At 43.3% G+C, this 19581-nt stretch overlaps 22 non-coding genes across 22 annotated transcripts; 5 read left to right on the forward strand and 17 right to left on the reverse strand.

Annotated features, from left to right (window-relative positions):
- Positions 1–326: 326 nt before the first annotated feature.
- TRNAT-CGU (transfer RNA threonine (anticodon CGU)) lies at positions 327–398 on the reverse strand. Its single transcript has one exon. It is a non-coding gene; the product is annotated as a tRNA-Thr (tRNA).
- Positions 399–944: 546 nt separating this feature from the next.
- Positions 945–1026, reverse strand: TRNAS-GCU (transfer RNA serine (anticodon GCU)). Its single transcript has one exon. It is a non-coding gene; the product is annotated as a tRNA-Ser (tRNA).
- A 687-nt stretch (positions 1027–1713) lies between these two features.
- TRNAI-UAU (transfer RNA isoleucine (anticodon UAU)) lies at positions 1714–1785 on the reverse strand. Its single transcript has one exon. It is a non-coding gene; the product is annotated as a tRNA-Ile (tRNA).
- Positions 1786–2807: 1022 nt separating this feature from the next.
- On the forward strand, positions 2808–2902 carry TRNAI-UAU (transfer RNA isoleucine (anticodon UAU)). Its single transcript has 2 exons — positions 2808–2845; positions 2867–2902. It is a non-coding gene; the product is annotated as a tRNA-Ile (tRNA).
- A 1488-nt stretch (positions 2903–4390) lies between these two features.
- Positions 4391–4462, reverse strand: TRNAT-CGU (transfer RNA threonine (anticodon CGU)). Its single transcript has one exon. It is a non-coding gene; the product is annotated as a tRNA-Thr (tRNA).
- Positions 4463–5008: 546 nt separating this feature from the next.
- On the reverse strand, positions 5009–5090 carry TRNAS-GCU (transfer RNA serine (anticodon GCU)). The gene has a single exon. It is a non-coding gene; the product is annotated as a tRNA-Ser (tRNA).
- A 687-nt stretch (positions 5091–5777) lies between these two features.
- TRNAI-UAU (transfer RNA isoleucine (anticodon UAU)) lies at positions 5778–5849 on the reverse strand. Its single transcript has one exon. It is a non-coding gene; the product is annotated as a tRNA-Ile (tRNA).
- Positions 5850–6871: 1022 nt separating this feature from the next.
- Positions 6872–6966, forward strand: TRNAI-UAU (transfer RNA isoleucine (anticodon UAU)). Its single transcript has 2 exons — positions 6872–6909; positions 6931–6966. It is a non-coding gene; the product is annotated as a tRNA-Ile (tRNA).
- Positions 6967–8454: 1488 nt separating this feature from the next.
- Positions 8455–8526, reverse strand: TRNAT-CGU (transfer RNA threonine (anticodon CGU)). The gene has a single exon. It is a non-coding gene; the product is annotated as a tRNA-Thr (tRNA).
- Positions 8527–9072: 546 nt separating this feature from the next.
- On the reverse strand, positions 9073–9154 carry TRNAS-GCU (transfer RNA serine (anticodon GCU)). Its single transcript has one exon. It is a non-coding gene; the product is annotated as a tRNA-Ser (tRNA).
- A 687-nt stretch (positions 9155–9841) lies between these two features.
- TRNAT-UGU (transfer RNA threonine (anticodon UGU)) lies at positions 9842–9913 on the reverse strand. Its single transcript has one exon. It is a non-coding gene; the product is annotated as a tRNA-Thr (tRNA).
- A 465-nt stretch (positions 9914–10378) lies between these two features.
- Positions 10379–10455, reverse strand: TRNAS-GCU (transfer RNA serine (anticodon GCU)). Its single transcript has one exon. It is a non-coding gene; the product is annotated as a tRNA-Ser (tRNA).
- A 480-nt stretch (positions 10456–10935) lies between these two features.
- On the forward strand, positions 10936–11033 carry TRNAI-UAU (transfer RNA isoleucine (anticodon UAU)). The gene is made up of 2 exons: positions 10936–10973; positions 10998–11033. It is a non-coding gene; the product is annotated as a tRNA-Ile (tRNA).
- A 1488-nt stretch (positions 11034–12521) lies between these two features.
- TRNAT-CGU (transfer RNA threonine (anticodon CGU)) lies at positions 12522–12593 on the reverse strand. Its single transcript has one exon. It is a non-coding gene; the product is annotated as a tRNA-Thr (tRNA).
- A 546-nt stretch (positions 12594–13139) lies between these two features.
- On the reverse strand, positions 13140–13221 carry TRNAS-GCU (transfer RNA serine (anticodon GCU)). Its single transcript has one exon. It is a non-coding gene; the product is annotated as a tRNA-Ser (tRNA).
- A 687-nt stretch (positions 13222–13908) lies between these two features.
- On the reverse strand, positions 13909–13980 carry TRNAT-UGU (transfer RNA threonine (anticodon UGU)). The gene has a single exon. It is a non-coding gene; the product is annotated as a tRNA-Thr (tRNA).
- Positions 13981–14445: 465 nt separating this feature from the next.
- TRNAS-GCU (transfer RNA serine (anticodon GCU)) lies at positions 14446–14522 on the reverse strand. Its single transcript has one exon. It is a non-coding gene; the product is annotated as a tRNA-Ser (tRNA).
- Positions 14523–15002: 480 nt separating this feature from the next.
- On the forward strand, positions 15003–15097 carry TRNAI-UAU (transfer RNA isoleucine (anticodon UAU)). The gene is made up of 2 exons: positions 15003–15040; positions 15062–15097. It is a non-coding gene; the product is annotated as a tRNA-Ile (tRNA).
- A 1487-nt stretch (positions 15098–16584) lies between these two features.
- On the reverse strand, positions 16585–16656 carry TRNAT-CGU (transfer RNA threonine (anticodon CGU)). The gene has a single exon. It is a non-coding gene; the product is annotated as a tRNA-Thr (tRNA).
- Positions 16657–17202: 546 nt separating this feature from the next.
- On the reverse strand, positions 17203–17284 carry TRNAS-GCU (transfer RNA serine (anticodon GCU)). The gene has a single exon. It is a non-coding gene; the product is annotated as a tRNA-Ser (tRNA).
- A 687-nt stretch (positions 17285–17971) lies between these two features.
- On the reverse strand, positions 17972–18044 carry TRNAT-UGU (transfer RNA threonine (anticodon UGU)). Its single transcript has one exon. It is a non-coding gene; the product is annotated as a tRNA-Thr (tRNA).
- Positions 18045–19065: 1021 nt separating this feature from the next.
- On the forward strand, positions 19066–19160 carry TRNAI-UAU (transfer RNA isoleucine (anticodon UAU)). Its single transcript has 2 exons — positions 19066–19103; positions 19125–19160. It is a non-coding gene; the product is annotated as a tRNA-Ile (tRNA).
- Positions 19161–19581: the final 421 nt, after the last annotated feature.

The following is a 19581-nucleotide window of genomic DNA, read 5'->3' on the forward strand; positions in this document are numbered from 1 at the left end:
TCAACTGGTATGTGCGGTTGTGTCTGTCTTTGTCTTTCAACACGCCTGGCACGTTTACATTATCAAAGAGATGATTGTATGGAGATGGGGAACACCCCTCCGTTGCATTGTGAACTTGAACAGTCTTTTCACCAAAGCAGCTACATGCGACATTGCAAGGTTTTTGTCAGTCTTTGCCTGAAAACATTAGGCCTTCCTCTCGAACTCTATTTCACTCCTTCTGTGGAAGACTTCAATTATGAGGATGCATCCCGTCATAAAAGGTTCTCTGTAGATGGTGCAACTCTGGCTTCTCTTCCCCGTGCTTTTTGAAAATAATCCGCCCGAGGCCCTGATGAGGTTTGAACTCATGACCCCTGGTTTACGAGACCAGTGCTCTGCCACTGAGCTACAAGGCCACCTGCTGCTTGCTCACAGCCAACAACAGAAAGTGCAAAGAAACCATGGGTTTTACCTAGGTAGATCTCCAGGTATATGAATTTCTGGTTGTGTAAAAATGGCTGTATATCTCTGCATGTGTTCAGTACGTCATCATACATCTGATTTGCGAAAGCGTGTGTGCTTATGTTGGTGATACATTGTCGGTATGCGTTTGAGTATGTACTTTTACGGGTATGTATGTATTGAGTAGGATGCTGAACAGGTTCATGAGTTTAGATAGCAGGTCAGAATGATGGCAAAAGGAACATGTAAAAGGCAGACAACTAAAAGAAAAAAGAATTTGGGATGTAAGCTTGGGAGTTTACTAACTGCGCTGATTTTGGCTCCTATAATAGTAAAGAATGGAAACCTACGAGGAAAGTCTTTGACTAATTTCATTCTCCGCCTGCACCAATGAACTTATTTTTACATCTCTATTTCCATATCTGTACTCATTCCTGTCTTTCACAGGGAGGTTGAAAGACTTTGGTCTATGTTTAAATGCAGACTATAAAGAAAAAATACGACGAAGGTGGGATTCGAACCCACGCGTGCAGAGCACAATGGATTAGCAGTCCATCGCCTTAACCACTCAGCCACCTCGTCTGTTTGGGAACGGTGCTCGAGTCCCATGCTTAAAGAAGAGATAAAACAATGGTGGTGCAAAGTCAGTGAAAAATAGATCATGTTTGTCATAATAGAAACAAGATCGTTGACTCGTTCTTCCTTACCCGGCCATTGACAGATAAACACATCAAGTTGAAGTTCAGAAAAATATAACAAGATCTCCTGGAGGGTTCACAACACTAATCCAGAGGAAGGTGCTTGAGCTTCCGTATGGCACACCATTAGTAGTAAAACCAGCATAACGCAAGCTCCAGTTTCCCAGTGTTTGGCATCATTCAACGTTTCCAGCCAAGATCAAAGTTCAGATGCTGCTGCTTCCTGTGATGTCATTGAATTTAAATAGTGAGTGATGGCAATAACCCTTTTCCAATTAAATTTTGCCACATCAACGTCCCTGAAAATAGAGAAAGGCGTGCAACCCAGAACCGCTGTACTGTTCAATAGAGTAAGGGCTTCACCGTGATCATCTGCATCTGTCATCACAAGATTATCAAGGTCTTTTTCTTGAAGAAATTAGGTCCAGAAAGCCGACCTTCCCCACAGACTATTCAGACACCTTGCGCTTGTGGCTTTGTTATAGGCCCGAATCCATTGGTAAAAGGTTGCACAGGTACAATGTGCAATATCAGTTCCTATTCAACAATGTTCAAGAAAATTACCATTTGGAGGCCCTGATGAGGATCGAACTCACGACCCCTGGTTTATAAGACCAGTGCTCTGCCACTGAGCTACAGAGCCCCTCAGGTTACGACGCATAACAGCAACACAACGAGCACACAACATGATGTTTACTGGGTAGACATATTTGAAGGGTGTGTGAGAATGTATGTATATGATTGTGATTTGACCTGTTTTTTTCTGGCCGATTTTTTGAGGAGCAGCTAATTTGTGCGTATTCCGTGCAATTTTAGGGTGACTAATGAGGAGATGTGATGCGTGAAAGTTGAAAAAAACATGTACATGGCAGCAGAGAGACAATATGGATATTACCTTTGCTTTTTTAAATTTCTATCCGGATTCTGGCTCAAAGGGTAGTCAAGCACAGCAGATTGCATTCCTGCCAGTAACACGACAACCTTGTTTGTGTCCTTCTTAATCAACTAACATGCATATTTTCACTTTTGTCTGTATGTTCTTTGAAAGCCAATGGCAATGGTGCTTAGAGCAATGCAGATGTTTAAAAAAGATTTCAAAAGTTAAAATCGACAAAGGTGGGATTCGAAACCACTCGTGTACAGTAGATTAGCAGTCCATCGCCTTAACCACTCGGCCACCTTGTCTACAGGGATTATGTTAGGCATTCAAGTCTTTACAGGTAATAACACAAACATCTTCAAAATAGAACCACAATGCGTTCCTTGTTGAGGTACATCCAGCCGTTTGCAGGAAAACTGCCTCGCTTGCTGTTGAGAAAAATTCATCAAAGTCCTGGGGTGTTTATAGGCATCGCCAAGATGACATTGGGAGGTGTTTCAATTGACACGTGTTGAATATGAGGAAGAGCATCATGCTGGCTCCAGTGGCACTGCCTGCAGCATGACAAAAATGTAGAAGGGACATTTGACTGCACCATTGGCTGAACATCAGTGGCAAAGTGTATATCAGGCTAAAAGGTAAGCTCCAGTGGCACAATATGGGCACTACAAGGCACCCATAATTTGGTGTCAGCTAAAAAGACAATGCCAGAGCTTGTGGGTGCTTTTGTACACTTGTGTGTGTGTTTGTGGGTGTAGTTTCATGTCGAAAACCAAAACACAGCAGCTCCAGTGGCGCAATCGGTTAGCGCGCGGTACTTATACAGCAGTACATGCAGTGAGCAATGCCGAGGTTGTGAGTTCAAGCCTCACCTGGAGCAACTTTGGAACTTCTTACTAATTCACCTCAAAACTGAATTATTGAACCAATAAATGTTCTGGACATTTTTTGGTTCACCTCAAGGTTTCCTTGATTGTCAGTTAATGTTGTATGACAGCTCCTCTGCCTTTTAGACATGGAATACTCATTGCAAGTTATTTATGGGGTGTTTGCGCTTTAAATACAGCTACGGAGGGTTTTTGAAAATAGAACAGAAAATAAAAAATGTCAACTGTTATTATACTCCATTTTCTGCTGAGCACCACTTACGGAAGACATTTGTAAAGGTAGAAAAAGGGTTACTGGAGTAGGATCCAGGAGACAATATCAACTTACAAAGAATAATGTTGTCTATTTACTGCATTATCGCCTTTGAAGCAAACCTCTGAGAATAAATACCCTTTCACTAATCAGGCAGTCACTTTGATAAAATCAAGCAGAACAAGGATGCTGATAGGAACTCGCCTCATTTGCATATGGGCTAGGGCTTCTGGGAGCCATGAGAATTAGGAGTTGAAGGTTTTGCAGATCGAGATTGCTAAAGGGCTGGGCATTTGCACAGACCTCTCCATGCCTGATTGGTGCCGAAGGTTAGTTGCAAGTGGTCCCCTGCTCACCCTACCTTACAAAGGGCCATGCCCAGTTAGGCCCCTCAGGGCTAGGCCCGGCAGGGCTAAGCCCGGCGTTCGTCAGGCGAAGTGCCTGGACCCCTGCTCATCATACCTCAGAATCTGGTCTAGCTATTGCAGACATGGGGAATGGTGCTTATATCCCATTGACAGCGCCCACAAGCTGCATACTAATAGCCAATGATGTGTGAATGCGGTCAGGGTAGCAGACATATAGAACAATTGGGTGGGTTCGCTTCCGAACTGGATGCACAGGAGCAGGAGAGAATGGCTGTTGGCGATGTATGCAACTTGCTCTGCGTGAACACATCTACCGACCCCTTCCCCTACACACACGGGCACATACACACACACACACACACATAGCCATTGGAGCTATGCAGAGCTAATCAGAAAGATTGGTAATCATTAGAACATGAAAGATATGTGTTCATTTTTTATTAAACTTGTGGACTCCCGCAGAAACGGAGGGACTCACATCTCTAATTGAGGCTTGCTTACCTCTATACAAATGTGTTTGCTGGCTGTCTTTCTTCAACTGGTATGTGCGGTTGTGTCTGTCTTTGTCTTTCAACACGCCTGGCACGTTTACATTATCAAAGAGATGATTGTATGGAGATGGGGAACACCCCTCCGTTGCATTGTGAACTTGAACAGTCTTTTCACCAAAGCAGCTACATGCGACATTGCAAGGTTTTTGTCAGTCTTTGCCTGAAAACATTAGGCCTTCCTCTCGAACTCTATTTCACTCCTTCTGTGGAAGACTTCAATTATGAGGATGCATCCCGTCATAAAAGGTTCTCTGTAGATGGTGCAACTCTGGCTTCTCTTCCCCGTGCTTTTTGAAAATAATCCGCCCGAGGCCCTGATGAGGTTTGAACTCATGACCCCTGGTTTACGAGACCAGTGCTCTGCCACTGAGCTACAAGGCCACCTGCTGCTTGCTCACAGCCAACAACAGAAAGTGCAAAGAAACCATGGGTTTTACCTAGGTAGATCTCCAGGTATATGAATTTCTGGTTGTGTAAAAATGGCTGTATATCTCTGCATGTGTTCAGTACGTCATCATACATCTGATTTGCGAAAGCGTGTGTGCTTATGTTGGTGATACATTGTCGGTATGCGTTTGAGTATGTACTTTTACGGGTATGTATGTATTGAGTAGGATGCTGAACAGGTTCATGAGTTTAGATAGCAGGTCAGAATGATGGCAAAAGGAACATGTAAAAGGCAGACAACTAAAAGAAAAAAGAATTTGGGATGTAAGCTTGGGAGTTTACTAACTGCGCTGATTTTGGCTCCTATAATAGTAAAGAATGGAAACCTACGAGGAAAGTCTTTGACTAATTTCATTCTCCGCCTGCACCAATGAACTTATTTTTACATCTCTATTTCCATATCTGTACTCATTCCTGTCTTTCACAGGGAGGTTGAAAGACTTTGGTCTATGTTTAAATGCAGACTATAAAGAAAAAATACGACGAAGGTGGGATTCGAACCCACGCGTGCAGAGCACAATGGATTAGCAGTCCATCGCCTTAACCACTCAGCCACCTCGTCTGTTGGGGAACGGTGCTCGAGTCCCATGCTTAAAGAAGAGATAAAACAATGGTGGTGCAAAGTCAGTGAAAAATAGATCATGTTTGTCATAATAGAAACAAGATCGTTGACTCGTTCTTCCTTACCCGGCCATTGACAGATAAACACATCAAGTTGAAGTTCAGAAAAATATAACAAGATCTCCTGGAGGGTTCACAACACTAATCCAGAGGAAGGTGCTTGAGCTTCCGTATGGCACACCATTAGTAGTAAAACCAGCATAACGCAAGCTCCAGTTTCCCAGTGTTTGGCATCATTCAACGTTTCCAGCCAAGATCAAAGTTCAGATGCTGCTGCTTCCTGTGATGTCATTGAATTTAAATAGTGAGTGATGGCAATAACCCTTTTCCAATTAAATTTTGCCACATCAACGTCCCTGAAAATAGAGAAAGGCGTGCAACCCAGAACCGCTGTACTGTTCAATAGAGTAAGGGCTTCACCGTGATCATCTGCATCTGTCATCACAAGATTATCAAGGTCTTTTTCTTGAAGAAATTAGGTCCAGAAAGCCGACCTTCCCCACAGACTATTCAGACACCTTGCGCTTGTGGCTTTGTTATAGGCCCGAATCCATTGGTAAAAGGTTGCACAGGTACAATGTGCAATATCAGTTCCTATTCAACAATGTTCAAGAAAATTACCATTTGGAGGCCCTGATGAGGATCGAACTCACGACCCCTGGTTTATAAGACCAGTGCTCTGCCACTGAGCTACAGAGCCCCTCAGGTTACGACGCATAACAGCAACACAACGAGCACACAACATGATGTTTACTGGGTAGACATATTTGAAGGGTGTGTGAGAATGTATGTATATGATTGTGATTTGACCTGTTTTTTTCTGGCCGATTTTTTGAGGAGCAGCTAATTTGTGCGTATTCCGTGCAATTTTAGGGTGACTAATGAGGAGATGTGATGCGTGAAAGTTGAAAAAAACATGTACATGGCAGCAGAGAGACAATATGGATATTACCTTTGCTTTTTTAAATTTCTATCCGGATTCTGGCTCAAAGGGTAGTCAAGCACAGCAGATTGCATTCCTGCCAGTAACACGACAACCTTGTTTGTGTCCTTCTTAATCAACTAACATGCATATTTTCACTTTTGTCTGTATGTTCTTTGAAAGCCAATGGCAATGGTGCTTAGAGCAATGCAGATGTTTAAAAAAGATTTCAAAAGTTAAAATCGACAAAGGTGGGATTCGAAACCACTCGTGTACAGTAGATTAGCAGTCCATCGCCTTAACCACTCGGCCACCTTGTCTACAGGGATTATGTTAGGCATTCAAGTCTTTACAGGTAATAACACAAACATCTTCAAAATAGAACCACAATGCGTTCCTTGTTGAGGTACATCCAGCCGTTTGCAGGAAAACTGCCTCGCTTGCTGTTGAGAAAAATTCATCAAAGTCCTGGGGTGTTTATAGGCATCGCCAAGATGACATTGGGAGGTGTTTCAATTGACACGTGTTGAATATGAGGAAGAGCATCATGCTGGCTCCAGTGGCACTGCCTGCAGCATGACAAAAATGTAGAAGGGACATTTGACTGCACCATTGGCTGAACATCAGTGGCAAAGTGTATATCAGGCTAAAAGGTAAGCTCCAGTGGCACAATATGGGCACTACAAGGCACCCATAATTTGGTGTCAGCTAAAAAGACAATGCCAGAGCTTGTGGGTGCTTTTGTACACTTGTGTGTGTGTTTGTGGGTGTAGTTTCATGTCGAAAACCAAAACACAGCAGCTCCAGTGGCGCAATCGGTTAGCGCGCGGTACTTATACAGCAGTACATGCAGTGAGCAATGCCGAGGTTGTGAGTTCAAGCCTCACCTGGAGCAACTTTGGAACTTCTTACTAATTCACCTCAAAACTGAATTATTGAACCAATAAATGTTCTGGACATTTTTTGGTTCACCTCAAGGTTTCCTTGATTGTCAGTTAATGTTGTATGACAGCTCCTCTGCCTTTTAGACATGGAATACTCATTGCAAGTTATTTATGGGGTGTTTGCGCTTTAAATACAGCTACGGAGGGTTTTTGAAAATAGAACAGAAAATAAAAAATGTCAACTGTTATTATACTCCATTTTCTGCTGAGCACCACTTACGGAAGACATTTGTAAAGGTAGAAAAAGGGTTACTGGAGTAGGATCCAGGAGACAATATCAACTTACAAAGAATAATGTTGTCTATTTACTGCATTATCGCCTTTGAAGCAAACCTCTGAGAATAAATACCCTTTCACTAATCAGGCAGTCACTTTGATAAAATCAAGCAGAACAAGGATGCTGATAGGAACTCGCCTCATTTGCATATGGGCTAGGGCTTCTGGGAGCCATGAGAATTAGGAGTTGAAGGTTTTGCAGATCGAGATTGCTAAAGGGCTGGGCATTTGCACAGACCTCTCCATGCCTGATTGGTGCCGAAGGTTAGTTGCAAGTGGTCCCCTGCTCACCCTACCTTACAAAGGGCCATGCCCAGTTAGGCCCCTCAGGGCTAGGCCCGGCAGGGCTAAGCCCGGCGTTCGTCAGGCGAAGTGCCTGGACCCCTGCTCATCATACCTCAGAATCTGGTCTAGCTATTGCAGACATGGGGAATGGTGCTTATATCCCATTGACAGCGCCCACAAGCTGCATACTAATAGCCAATGATGTGTGAATGCGGTCAGGGTAGCAGACATATAGAACAATTGGGTGGGTTCGCTTCCGAACTGGATGCACAGGAGCAGGAGAGAATGGCTGTTGGCGATGTATGCAACTTGCTCTGCGTGAACACATCTACCTACCCCTTCCCCTACACACACGGGCACATACACACACACACACACACATAGCCATTGGAGCTATGCAGAGCTAATCAGAAAGATTGGTAATCATTAGAACATGAAAGATATGTGTTCATTTTTTATTAAACTTGTGGAATCCCGCAGAAACGGAGGGACTCACATCTCTAATTGAGGCTTGCTTACCTCTATACAAATGTGTTTGCTGGCTGTCTTTCTTCAACTGGTATGTGCGGTTGTGTCTGTCTTTGTCTTTCAACACGCCTGGCACGTTTACATTATCAAAGAGATGATTGTATGGAGATGGGGAACACCCCTCCGTTGCATTGTGAACTTGAACAGTCTTTTCACCAAAGCAGCTACATGCGACATTGCAAGGTTTTTGTCAGTCTTTGCCTGAAAACATTAGGCCTTCCTCTCGAACTCTATTTCACTCCTTCTGTGGAAGACTTCAATTATGAGGATGCATCCCGTCATAAAAGGTTCTCTGTAGATGGTGCAACTCTGGCTTCTCTTCCCCGTGCTTTTTGAAAATAATCCGCCCGAGGCCCTGATGAGGTTTGAACTCATGACCCCTGGTTTACGAGACCAGTGCTCTGCCACTGAGCTACAAGGCCACCTGCTGCTTGCTCACAGCCAACAACAGAAAGTGCAAAGAAACCATGGGTTTTACCTAGGTAGATCTCCAGGTATATGAATTTCTGGTTGTGTAAAAATGGCTGTATATCTCTGCATGTGTTCAGTACGTCATCATACATCTGATTTGCGAAAGCGTGTGTGCTTATGTTGGTGATACATTGTCGGTATGCGTTTGAGTATGTACTTTTACGGGTATGTATGTATTGAGTAGGATGCTGAACAGGTTCATGAGTTTAGATAGCAGGTCAGAATGATGGCAAAAGGAACATGTAAAAGGCAGACAACTAAAAGAAAAAAGAATTTGGGATGTAAGCTTGGGAGTTTACTAACTGCGCTGATTTTGGCTCCTATAATAGTAAAGAATGGAAACCTACGAGGAAAGTCTTTGACTAATTTCATTCTCCGCCTGCACCAATGAACTTATTTTTACATCTCTATTTCCATATCTGTACTCATTCCTGTCTTTCACAGGGAGGTTGAAAGACTTTGGTCTATGTTTAAATGCAGACTATAAAGAAAAAATACGACGAAGGTGGGATTCGAACCCACGCGTGCAGAGCACAATGGATTAGCAGTCCATCGCCTTAACCACTCGGCCACCTCGTCTGTTTGGGAACGGTGCTCGAGTCCCATGCTTAAAGAAGAGATAAAACAATGGTGGTGCAAAGTCAGTGAAAAATAGATCATGTTTGTCATAATAGAAACAAGATCGTTGACTCGTTCTTCCTTACCCGGCCATTGATAGATAAACACATCAAGTTGAAGTTCAGAAAAATATAACAAGAGCTCCTGGAGGGTTCACAACACTAATCCAGAGGAAGGTGCTTGAGCTTCCGTATGGCACACCATTAGTAGTAAAACCAGCATAACGCAAGCTCCAGTTTCCCAGTGTTTGGCATCATTCAACGTTTCCAGCCAAGATCAAAGTTCAGATGCTGCTGCTTCCTGTGATGTCATTGAATTTAAATAGTGAGTGATGGCAATAACCCTTTTCCAATTAAATTTTGCCACATCAACGTCCCTGAAAATAGAGAAAGGCGTGCAACCCAGAACCGCTGTACTGTTCAATAGAGTAAGGGCTTCACCGTGATCATCTGCATCTGTCATCACAAGATTATCAAGGTCTTTTTCTTGAAGAAATTAGGTCCAGAAAGCCGACCTTCCCCACAGACTATTCAGACACCTTGCGCTTGTGGCTTTGTTATAGGCCCGAATCCATTGGTAAAAGGTTGCACAGGTACAATGTGCAATATCAGTTCCTATTCAACAATGTTCAAGAAAATTACCATTTGGAGGCCCTGATGAGGATCGAACTCACGACCCCTGGTTTACAAGACCAGTGCTCTGCCACTGAGCTACAGAGCCCCTCAGGTTACGACGCATAACAGCAACACAACGAGCACACAACATGATGTTTACTGGGTAGACATATTTGAAGGGTGTGTGAGAATGTATGTATATGATTGTGATTTGACCTGTTTTTTTCTGGCCGATTTTTTGAGGAGCAGCTAATTTGTGCGTATTCCGTGCAATTTTAGGGTGACTAATGAGGAGATGTGATGCGTGAAAGTTGAAAAAAACATGTACATGGCAGCAGAGAGACAATATGGATATTACCTTTGCTTTTTTAAATTTCTATCCGGATTCTGGCTCAAAGGGTAGTCAAGCACAGCAGATTGCATTCCTGCCAGTAACACGACAACCTTGTTTGTGTCCTTCTTAATCAACTAACATGCATATTTTCACTTTTGTCTGTATGTTCTTTGAAAGCCAATGGCAATGGTGCTTAGAGCAATGCAGATGTTTAAAAAAGATTTCAAAAGTTAAAATCGACAAAGGTGGGATTCGAAACCACGCGTGTACAGTAGATTAGCAGTCCATCGCCTTAACCACTCGGCCACCTTGTCTACAGGGATTATGTTAGGCATTCAAGTCTTTACAGGTAATAACACAAACATCTTCAAAATAGAACCACAATGCGTTCCTTGTTGAGGTACATCCAGCCGTTTGCAGGAAAACTGCCTCACTTGCTGTTGAGAAAAATTCATCAAAGTCCTGGGGTGTTTATAGGCATCGCCAAGATGACATTGGGAGGTGTTTCAATTGACACGTGTTGAATATGAGGAAGAGCATCATGCTGGCTCCAGTGGCACTGCCTGCAGCATGACAAAAATGTAGAAGGGACATTTGACTGCACCATTGGCTGAACATCAGTGGCAAAGTGTATATCAGGCTAAAAGGTAAGCTCCAGTGGCACAATATGGGCACTACAAGGCACCCATAATTTGGTGTCAGCTAAAAAGACAATGCCAGAGCTTGTGGGTGCTTTTGTACACTTGTGTGTGTGTTTGTGGGTGTAGTTTCATGTCGAAAACCAAAACACAGCAGCTCCAGTGGCGCAATCGGTTAGCGCGCGGTACTTATACAGCAGCAGTACATGCAGTGAGCAATGCCGAGGTTGTGAGTTCAAGCCTCACCTGGAGCAACTTTGGAACTTTTTACTAATTCACCTCAAAACTGAATTATTGAACCAATAAATGTTCTGGACATTTTTTGGTTCACCTCAAGGTTTCCTTGATTGTCAGTTAATGTTGTATGACAGCTCCTCTGCCTTTTAGACATGGAATACTCATTGCAAGTTATTTATGGGGTGTTTGCGCTTTAAATACAGCTACGGAGGGTTTTTGAAAATAGAACAGAAAATAAAAAATGTCAACTGTTATTATACTCCATTTTCTGCTGAGCACCACTTACGGAAGACATTTGTAAAGGTAGAAAAAGGGTTACTGGAGTAGGATCCAGGAGACAATATCAACTTACAAAGAATAATGTTGTCTATTTACTGCATTATCGCCTTTGAAGCAAACCTCTGAGAATAAATACCCTTTCACTAATCAGGCAGTCACTTTGATAAAATCAAGCAGAACAAGGATGCTGATAGGAACTCGCCTCATTTGCATATGGGCTAGGGCTTCTGGGAGCCATGAGAATTAGGAGTTGAAGGTTTTGCAGATCGAGATTGCTAAAGGGCTGGGCATTTGCACAGACCTCTCCATGCCTGATTGGTGCCGAAGGTTAGTTGCAAGTGGTCCCCTGCTCACCCTACCTTACACAGGGCCATGCCCAGTTAGGCCCCTCAGGGCTAGGCCCGGCAGGGCTAAGCCCGGCGTTTGTCAGGCGAAGTGCCTGGACCCCTGCTCATTATACCTCAGAATCTGGTCTAGCTATTGCAGACATGGGGAATGGTGCTTATATCCCATTGACAGCGCCCACAAGCTGCATACTAATAGCCAATGATGTGTGAATGCGGTCAGGGTAGCAGACATATAGAACAATTGGGTGGGTTCGCTTCCGAACTGGATGCACAGGAGCAGGAGAGAATGGCTGTTGGCGATGTATGCAACTTGCTCTGCGTGAACACATCTACCGACCCCTTCCCCTACACACACGGGCACATACACACACACACACACACATAGCCATTGGAGCTATGCAGAGCTAATCAGAAAGATTGGTAATCATTAGAACATGAAAGATATGTGTTCATTTTTTATTAAACTTGTGGACTCCCGCAGAAACGGAGGGACTCACATCTCTAATTGAGGCTTGCTTACCTCTATACAAATGTGTTTGCTGGCTGTCTTTCTTCAACTGGTATGTGCGGTTGTGTCTGTCTTTGTCTTTCAACACGCCTGGCACGTTTACATTATCAAAGAGATGATTGTATGGAGATGGGGAACACCCCTCCGTTGCATTGTGAACTTGAACAGTCTTTTCACCAAAGCAGCTACATGCGACATTGCAAGGTTTTTGTCAGTCTTTGCCTGAAAACATTAGGCCTTCCTCTCGAACTCTATTTCACTCCTTCTGTGGAAGACTTCAATTATGAGGATGCATCCCGTCATAAAAGGTTCTCTGTAGATGGTGCAACTCTGGCTTCTCTTCCCCGTGCTTTTTGAAAATAATCCGCCCGAGGCCCTGATGAGGTTTGAACTCATGACCCCTGGTTTACGAGACCAGTGCTCTGCCACTGAGCTACAAGGCCACCTGCTGCTTGCTCACAGCCAACAACAGAAAGTGCAAAGAAACCATGGGTTTTACCTAGGTAGATCTCCAGGTATATGAATTTCTGGTTGTGTAAAAATGGCTGTATATCTCTGCATGTGTTCAGTACGTCATCATACATCTGATTTGCGAAAGCGTGTGTGCTTATGTTGGTGATACATTGTCGGTATGCGTTTGAGTATGTACTTTTACGGGTATGTATGTATTGAGTAGGATGCTGAACAGGTTCATGAGTTTAGATAGCAGGTCAGAATGATGGCAAAAGGAACATGTAAAAGGCAGACAACTAAAAGAAAAAAGAATTTGGGATGTAAGCTTGGGAGTTTACTAACTGCGCTGATTTTGGCTCCTATAATAGTAAAGAATGGAAACCTACGAGGAAAGTCTTTGACTAATTTCATTCTCCGCCTGCACCAATGAACTTATTTTTACATCTCTATTTCCATATCTGTACTCATTCCTGTCTTTCACAGGGAGGTTGAAAGACTTTGGTCTATGTTTAAATGCAGACTATAAAGAAAAAATACGACGAAGGTGGGATTCGAACCCACGCGTGCAGAGCACAATGGATTAGCAGTCCATCGCCTTAACCACTCGGCCACCTCGTCTGTTTGGGAACGGTGCTCGAGTCCCATGCTTAAAGAAGAGATAAAACAATGGTGGTGCAAAGTCAGTGAAAAATAGATCATGTTTGTCATAATAGAAACAAGATCGTTGACTCGTTCTTCCTTACCCGGCCATTGATAGATAAACACATCAAGTTGAAGTTCAGAAAAATATAACAAGAGCTCCTGGAGGGTTCACAACACTAATCCAGAGGAAGGTGCTTGAGCTTCCGTATGGCACACCATTAGTAGTAAAACCAGCATAACGCAAGCTCCAGTTTCCCAGTGTTTGGCATCATTCAACGTTTCCAGCCAAGATCAAAGTTCAGATGCTGCTGCTTCCTGTGATGTCATTGAATTTAAATAGTGAGTGATGGCAATAACCCTTTTCCAATTAAATTTTGCCACATCAACGTCCCTGAAAATAGAGAAAGGCGTGCAACCCAGAACCGCTGTACTGTTCAATAGAGTAAGGGCTTCACCGTGATCATCTGCATCTGTCATCACAAGATTATCAAGGTCTTTTTCTTGAAGAAATTAGGTCCAGAAAGCCGACCTTCCCCACAGACTATTCAGACACCTTGCGCTTGTGGCTTTGTTATATGCCCGAATCCATTGGTAAAAGGTTGCACAGGTACAATGTGCAATATCAGTTCCTATTCAACAATGTTCAAGAAAATTACCATTTGGAGGCCCTGATGAGGATCGAACTCACGACCCCTGGTTTACAAGACCAGTGCTCTGCCACTGAGCTACAGAGCCCCTCAGGTTACGACGCATAACAGCAACACAACGAGCACACAACATGATGTTTACTGGGTAGACATATTTGAAGGGTGTGTGAGAATGTATGTATATGATTGTGATTTGACCTGTTTTTTTCTGGCCGATTTTTTGAGGAGCAGCTAATTTGTGCGTATTCCGTGCAATTTTAGGGTGACTAATGAGGAGATGTGATGCGTGAAAGTTGAAAAAAACATGTACATGGCAGCAGAGAGACAATATGGATATTACCTTTGCTTTTTTAAATTTCTATCCGGATTCTGGCTCAAAGGGTAGTCAAGCACAGCAGATTGCATTCCTGCCAGTAACACGACAACCTTGTTTGTGTCCTTCTTAATCAACTAACATGCATATTTTCACTTTTGTCTGTATGTTCTTTGAAAGCCAATGGCAATGGTGCTTAGAGCAATGCAGATGTTTAAAAAAGATTTCAAAAGTTAAAATCGACAAAGGTGGGATTCGAAACCACGCGTGTACAGTAGATTAGCAGTCCATCGCCTTAACCACTCGGCCACCTCGTCTACAGGGATTATGTTAGGCATTCAAGTCTTTACAGGTAATAACACAAACATCTTCAAAATAGAACCACAATGCGTTCCTTGTTGAGGTACATCCAGCCGTTTGCAGGAAAACTGCCTCACTTGCTGTTGAGAAAAATTCATCAAAGTCCTGGGGTGTTTATAGGCATCGCCAAGATGACATTGGGAGGTGTTTCAATTGACACGTGTTGAATATGAGGAAGAGCATCATGCTGGCTCCAGTGGCACTGCCTGCAGCATGACAAAAATGTAGAAGGGACATTTGACTGCACCATTGGCTGAACATCAGTGGCAAAGTGTATATCAGGCTAAAAGGTAAGCTCCAGTGGCACAATATGGGCACTACAAGGCACCCATAATTTGGTGTCAGCTAAAAAGACAATGCCAGAGCTTGTGGGTGCTTTTGTACACTTGTGTGTGTGTTTGTGGGTGTAGTTTCATGTCGAAAACCAAAACACAGCAGCTCCAGTGGCGCAATCGGTTAGCGCGCGGTACTTATACAGCAGTACATGCAGTGAGCAATGCTGAGGTTGTGAGTTCAAGCCTCACCTGGAGCAACTTTGGAACTTTTTACTAATTCACCTCAAAACTGAATTATTGAACCAATAAATGTTCTGGACATTTTTTGGTTCACCTCAAGGTTTCCTTGATTGTCAGTTAATGTTGTATGACAGCTCCTCTGCCTTTTAGACATGGAATACTCATTGCAAGTTATTTATGGGGTGTTTGCGCTTTAAATACAGCTACGGAGGGTTTTTGAAAATAGAACAGAAAATAAAAAATGTCAACTGTTATTATACTCCATTTTCTGCTGAGCACCACTTACGGAAGACATTTGTAAAGGTAGAAAAAGGGTTACTGGAGTAGGATCCAGGAGACAATATCAACTTACAAAGAATAATGTTGTCTATTTACTGCATTATCGCCTTTGAAGCAAACCTCTGAGAATAAATACCCTTTCACTAATCAGGCAGTCACTTTGATAAAATCAAGCAGAACAAGGATGCTGATAGGAACTCGCCTCATTTGCATATGGGCTAGGGCTTCTGGGAGCCATGAGAATTAGGAGTTGAAGGTTTTGCAGATCGAGATTGCTAAAGGGCTGGGCATTTGCACAGACCTCTCCATGCCTGATTGGTGCCGAAGGTTAGTTGCAAGTGGTCCCCTGCTCACCCTACCTTACACAGGGCCATGCCCAGTTAGGCCCCTCAGGGCTAGGCCCGGCAGGGCTAAGTCCGGCGTTTGTCAGGCGAAGTGCCTGGACCCCTGCTCATTATACCTCAGAATCTGGTCTAGCTATTGCAGACATGGGGAATGGTGCTTATATCCCATTGACAGCGCCCACAAGCTGCATACTAATAGCCAATGATGTGTGAATGCGGTCAGGGTAGCAGACATATAGAACAATTGGGTGGGTTCGCTCCGAACTGGATGCACAGGAGCAGGAGAGAATGGCTGTTGGCGATGTATGCAACTTGCTCTGCGTGAACACATCTACCGACCCCTTCCCCTACACACACGGGCACATACACACACACACACACACATAGCCATTGGAGCTATGCAGAGCTAATCAGAAAGATTGGTAATCATTAGAACATGAAAGATATGTGTTCATTTTTTATTACACTTGTGGACTCCCGCAGAAACGGAGGGACTCACATCTCTAATTGAGGCTTGCTTACCTCTATACAAATGTGTTTGCTGGCTGTCTTTCTTCAACTGGTATGTGCGGTTGTGTCTGTCTTTGTCTTTCAACACGCCTGGCACGTTTACATTATCAAAGAGATGATTGTATGGAGATGGGGAACACCCCTCCGTTGCATTGTGAACTTGAACAGTCTTTTCACCAAAGCAGCTACATGCGACATTGCAAGGTTTTTGTCAGTCTTTGCCTGAAAACATTAGGCCTTCCTCTCGAACTCTATTTCACTCCTTCTGTGGAAGACTTCAATTATGAGGATGCATCCCGTCATAAAAGGTTCTCTGTAGATGGTGCAACTCTGGCTTCTCTTCCCCGTGCTTTTTGAAAATAATCCGCCCGAGGCCCTGATGAGGTTTGAACTCATGACCCCTGGTTTACGAGACCAGTGCTCTGCCACTGAGCTACAAGGCCACCTGCTGCTTGCTCACAGCCAACAACAGAAAGTGCAAAGAAACCATGGGTTTTACCTAGGTAGATCTCCAGGTATATGAATTTCTGGTTGTGTAAAAATGGCTGTATATCTCTGCATGTGTTCAGTACGTCATCATACATCTGATTTGCGAAAGCGTGTGTGCTTATGTTGGTGATACATTGTCGGTATGCGTTTGAGTATGTACTTTTACGGGTATGTATGTATTGAGTAGGATGCTGAACAGGTTCATGAGTTTAGATAGCAGGTCAGAATGATGGCAAAAGGAACATGTAAAAGGCAGACAACTAAAAGAAAAAAGAATTTGGGATGTAAGCTTGGGAGTTTACTAACTGCGCTGATTTTGGCTCCTATAATAGTAAAGAATGGAAACCTACGAGGAAAGTCTTTGACTAATTTCATTCTCCGCCTGCACCAATGAACTTATTTTTACATCTCTATTTCCATATCTGTACTCATTCCTGTCTTTCACAGGGAGGTTGAAAGACTTTGGTCTATGTTTAAATGCAGACTATAAAGAAAAAATACGACGAAGGTGGGATTCGAACCCACGCGTGCAGAGCACAATGGATTAGCAGTCCATCGCCTTAACCACTCGGCCACCTCGTCTGTTTGGGAACGGTGCTTGAGTCCCATGCTTAAAGAAGAGATAAAACAATGGTGGTGCAAAGTCAGTGAAAAATAGATCATGTTTGTCATAATAGAAACAAGATCGTTGACTCGTTCTTCCTTACCCGGCCATTGATAGATAAACACATCAAGTTGAAGTTCAGAAAAATATAACAAGAGCTCCTGGAGGGTTCACAACACTAATCCAGAGGAAGGTGCTTGAGCTTCCGTATGGCACACCATTAGTAGTAAAACCAGCATAACGCAAGCTCCAGTTTCCCAGTGTTTGGCATCATTCAACGTTTCCAGCCAAGATCAAAGTTCAGATGCTGCTGCTTCCTGTGATGTCATTGAATTTAAATAGTGAGTGATGGCAATAACCCTTTTCCAATTAAATTTTGCCACATCAACGTCCCTGAAAATAGAGAAAGGCGTGCAACCCAGAACCGCTGTACTGTTCAATAGAGTAAGGGCTTCACCGTGATCATCTGCATCTGTCATCACAAGATTATCAAGGTCTTTTTCTTGAAGAAATTAGGTCCAGAAAGCCGACCTTCCCCACAGACTATTCAGACACCTTGCGCTTGTGGCTTTGTTATAGGCCCGAATCCATTGGTAAAAGGTTGCACAGGTACAATGTGCAATATCAGTTCCTATTCAACAATGTTCAAGAAAATTACCATTTGGAGGGCCTGATGAGGATCGAACTCACGACCCCTGGTTTACAAGACCAGTGCTCTGCCACTGAGCTACAGAGCCCCTCAGGTTACGACGCATAACAGCAACACAACGAGCACACAACATGATGTTTACTGGGTAGACATATTTGAAGGGTGTGTGAGAATGTATGTATATGATTGTGATTTGACCTGTTTTTTTCTGGCCGATTTTTTGAGGAGCAGCTAATTTGTGCGTATTCCGTGCAATTTTAGGGTGACTAATGAGGAGATGTGATGCGTGAAAGTTGAAAAAAACATGTACATGGCAGCAGAGAGACAATATGGATATTACCTTTGCTTTTTTAAATTTCTATCCGGATTCTGGCTCAAAGGGTAGTCAAGCACAGCAGATTGCATTCCTGCCAGTAACACGACAACCTTGTTTGTGTCCTTCTTAATCAACTAACATGCATATTTTCACTTTTGTCTGTATGTTCTTTGAAAGCCAATGGCAATGGTGCTTAGAGCAATGCAGATGTTTAAAAAAGATTTCAAAAGTTAAAATCGACAAAGGTGGGATTCGAAACCACTCGTGTACAGTAGATTAGCAGTCCATCGCCTTAACCACTCGGCCACCTTGTCTACAGGGATTATGTTAGGCATTCAAGTCTTTACAGGTAATAACACAAACATCTTCAAAATAGAACCACAATGCGTTCCTTGTTGAGGTACATCCAGCCGTTTGCAGGAAAACTGCCTCGCTTGCTGTTGAGAAAAATTCATCAAAGTCCTGGGGTGTTTATAGGCATCGCCAAGATGACATTGGGAGGTGTTTCAATTGACACGTGTTGAATATGAGGAAGAGCATCATGCTGGCTCCAGTGGCACTGCCTGCAGCATGACAAAAATGTAGAAGGGACATTTGACTGCACCATTGGCTGAACATCAGTGGCAAAGTGTATATCAGGCTAAAAGGTAAGCTCCAGTGGCACAATATGGGCACTACAAGGCACCCATAATTTGGTGTCAGCTAAAAAGACAATGCCAGAGCTTGTGGGTGCTTTTGTACACTTGTGTGTGTGTTTGTGGGTGTAGTTTCATGTCGAAAACCAAAACACAGCAGCTCCAGTGGCGCAATCGGTTAGCGCGCGGTACTTATACAGCAGTACATGCAGTGAGCAATGCCGAGGTTGTGAGTTCAAGCCTCACCTGGAGCAACTTTGGAACTTCTTACTAATTCACCTCAAAACTGAATTATTGAACCAATAAATGTTCTGGACATTTTTTGGTTCACCTCAAGGTTTCCTTGATTGTCAGTTAATGTTGTATGACAGCTCCTCTGCCTTTTAGACATGGAATACTCATTGCAAGTTATTTATGGGGTGTTTGCGCTTTAAATACAGCTACGGAGGGTTTTTGAAAATAGAACAGAAAATAAAAAATGTCAACTGTTATTATACTCCATTTTCTGCTGAGCACCACTTACGGAAGACATTTGTAAAGGTAGAAAAAGGGTTACTGGAGTAGGATCCAGGAGACAATATCAACTTACAAAGAATAATGTTGTCTATTTACTGCATTATCGCCTTTGAAGCAAACCTCTGAGAATAAATACCCTTTCACTAATCAGGCAGTCAC

This window comes from Ambystoma mexicanum, unplaced genomic scaffold, assembly GCF_040938575.1.
Source record: "Ambystoma mexicanum isolate Mex_15411 unplaced genomic scaffold, UKY_AmexF1_1 Mex_scaf46, whole genome shotgun sequence".
NCBI lineage: Eukaryota > Metazoa > Chordata > Amphibia > Caudata > Ambystomatidae > Ambystoma > Ambystoma mexicanum.